The following is a 3,407-nucleotide window of genomic DNA, read 5'->3' on the forward strand; positions in this document are numbered from 1 at the left end:
GTGGGTTTGGGAGGGAAAGTAGTTTGAATTTGAAGGGTGAGGTTGGTGGGGATTTGTGAAGGATGGATGTGAGTGGTGAAGAGAAAGATGGGATTTGATAGGTGAAGGGTTTTTGGGGAAGAGGTTTTAAGGTGATTGGTGAATGGGGGAAGAAGAGAGAGAGTGGTGGTGGGGTCCTGTGGGGTCCACAGATCCTGTGGTGTCAAGGAAAAGTCATCCCTACACCAAGTGGCATCAAAATTCACGTTTTGAGCCATTTCTGGCGTTAAACGCCGGGCTGGTGCCCATTCCTGGCGTTTAACGCCAGGTTGTTGCCCTTTACTGGCGTTTAACGCCAGTCTAGTGCCCCTTTCTGGCGTTAAACGCCCAGAATGGTGCCAGACTGGGCGTTAAACGCCCAACAGCTAGCATTACTGGCGTTTGAACGCCAGCTTCTTCTCCTCCAGGGTGTGCTGTTTTTCTTCCTATTTTTCATTCTGTTTTTGCTTTTTTCATTGTTTTTGTGACTTCTTATGATCATCAACCTACAAAAAAGATAAAATAACAAAAGAGAATAGTTAACTATAAAACATTGGGTTGCCTCCCAACAAGCGCTTCTTTAATGTCATTAGCTTGACAGAGGACTCTCATGGAGCCTCAGAAATACTCAGAACCGTGTTGGAACCTCCCAACACCAAACTTAGAGTTTGAATGTGGGGGTTCAACACCAAACTTAGAGTTTGGTTGTGGCCTCCCAACACCAAACTTAGAGTTTGACTGTGGGGGCTCTGCTTGGCTTTGTTTTGAGAGAAGCTCTTCATGCTTCCTCTCCATGATGATAGAGGGATGTCCTTGGGCCTTAAACACCAAGGATTCTTCATTCACTTGAATGATCAACTCTCCTCTATCAACATCAATCACAGCCTTTGCTGTGGCTAGGAAGGGTCTGCCAAGGATGATGGATTCATCCATGCACTCCCCAGTCTCTAGGACTACGAAATCAGTAGGGATGTAATGGTCTTCAACTTTTACCAGAACATCCTCTACAAGTCCATAGGCTTGTTTTCTTGAGTTGTCTGCCATCTCTAGTGAGATTTTTGCAGCTTGCACCTCAAGGATCCCTAATTTCTCCATTACAGAGAGGGGCATGAGGTTTACACTTGACCCTAAGTCACACAAGGTCTTCTTGAAGGTTATGGTGCCTATGGTGCAAGGTATAGAAAACTTCCCAGGATCTTGCCTCTTTTGAGGTAATTTCTGCCTAGACAAGTTATCCAGTTCTTTGGTGAGCAAAGGAGGTTCATCCTCCCAAGTCTCATTTCCAAATAACTTGTCATTTAGCTCCATGATTGCTCCAAGGTATTTAGCAACTTGCTCTTCAGTGACATACTCATCCTCTTCAGAGGAAGAATACTCATCAGAGCTCATGAAAGGCAGAAGTAAGTCCAATGGAATCTCTATGGTCTCATTTTGAGCCTCAGATTCCCATGGTTCTTCATTGGGGAACTCAGAGGAGATTGGTGCACGCCCATTGAGGTCTTCCTCAGTGGCGTCCACCTCCTCTCTTTCCTCTCCATATTCGACCATGTTTATGGCTTTGCACTCTCCTTTTGGATTTTCTTCTGTGTTGCTTGGGAGAGTACTAGGAGGGAGTTCAGTAATTTTCTTGCTCAACTGACCCACTTGTCCTTCCAAATTTCTGATGGAGGACCTTGTTTCATTCATGAAACTTTGAGTGGTTTTGATTAGATCAGAGACCATTGTTGCCAAGTCAGAGGTATTCTGCTTAGAACTCTCTGTCTGTTGCTGAGAAGATGATGGAAAAGGCTTGCCATTGCTAAACCTGTTTCTTCCATTATTGTTGTTATTGAAACTTTATTGAGGTCTCTCTTGATTCTTCCATGAGAAATTTGGGTGATTTCTCCATGAAGAATTGTAGGTGTTTCCATAGGGCTCTCCTAGGTAATTCACCTCTTCCATTGAAGGGTTCTCAGGATCATAAGCTTCTTCCTCAGATGAAGCTTCCTTAGTACTGCTTGGTGCATTTTGCATTCCAGACAGACTTTGAGAAATCAAATTGACTTGTTGAGTCAATATCTTGTTCTGAGCCAGTATGGCATTTAGAGCATCAATCTCAAGAATTCCTTTCTTCTGATTTGTCCCATTGTTCACAGGATTCCTTTCAGAAGTGTACATGAATTGGTTATTTGCAACCATTTCAATTAGTTCCTGAGCCTCTGTAGGCGTCTTCTTCAGATGAAGAGATCCTCCAGCAGAGCTATCCAAAGACATCTTGGATAGTTCAGAGAGACCATCATAGAAAATACCTATGATGCTCCATTCAGAAAGCATGTCTGAGGGACATCTTCTGATTAATTGTTTGTATCTTTCCCAAGCTTCATAGAGGGATTCTCCATCCTTCTGTCTGAAGGTTTGGACTTCCACTCTAAGCTTACTCCATCTTTGTGGTGGAAAGAACTTTGCCAAGAAGGCATTGACTAGCTTTTCCCAAGAGTCCAGGCTTTCTTTAGGTTGAGAATCCAACCATATTCTAGCTCTGTCTCTTACAGCAAAAGGGAATAGCATCAGTCTATAGACTTCAGGGTCAACCCCATTAGTCTTGACTGTGTCACAGATTTGCAAGAATTCAGCTAGGAACTGATGAGGATCTTCCATTGGAAGTCCATGGAACTTGCAATTCTGTTGCATTAGAGAAGCTAATTGAGGCTTAAGCTCAAAGTTGTTTGCTCCAATGGCAGGGATAGAGATGCTTCTCCCATAGAAATCAGGAGTAGGTGCAGTAAAGTCACCCAGCACCTTCCTTGCATTGTTGGCATTGTTGTTGTTTTCGGCTGCCATGTGTTCTTCTTCCTTGAAGAATTCGGTCAGGTCCTCTAAAGAGAGTTGTGCTTTAGCTTCTCTTAGCTTTCTCTTCAAGGTCCTTTCAGGTTCAGGATCAGCTTCAACAAGAATGCCTTTGTCTCTGCTCCTGCTCATATGAAAGAGAAGAGAACAAGAAAATGTGGAATCCTCTATGTTACAGTATAGAGATTCCTTGAAGTGTCAGAGGAAAAGAAAAATAGAAGAAGAAAAGGTAGAAGAATTCGAACTTGATTAGATAGAGTTCAAATTGTGCATTAAGAAGGAGTAGTACTCCATAAATAGAAGGATGTGGGAAGGAGGGAAGTAATTTTTCGAAAATTAATTAAAATATTTTGAAAACATTTTTTTGAAAAACACTAATTGATTTTCGAAATTAAAAGTGGAAAAGAAATCAAGTGATTTTTGAAAAAGATTTTGAAATTAGAAGTTTAAAAAGATTTGATTGAAAACTATTTTGAAAAAGATGAGGTTAAGAAGATATGATTAGTTTTAAAAAGATGTGATTGAGAAGATATGATTTGAAAACAATTTTAAAAAGATTTGAT

General features: G+C 41.5%; 1 non-coding gene across 1 annotated transcript; it reads left to right on the top strand.

Annotated features, from left to right (window-relative positions):
• The first annotated feature begins 2,325 nt into the window (after positions 1-2,325).
• On the top strand, positions 2,326-2,433 carry LOC130971982 (small nucleolar RNA R71). Its single transcript, XR_009083189.1, has one exon. It is a non-coding gene; the product is annotated as a small nucleolar RNA R71 (small nucleolar RNA).
• The last annotated feature ends 974 nt before the right edge of the window (positions 2,434-3,407 follow it).

Source organism: Arachis stenosperma, chromosome 3 (genome assembly GCF_014773155.1).
Source record: "Arachis stenosperma cultivar V10309 chromosome 3, arast.V10309.gnm1.PFL2, whole genome shotgun sequence".
NCBI lineage: Eukaryota > Viridiplantae > Streptophyta > Magnoliopsida > Fabales > Fabaceae > Arachis > Arachis stenosperma.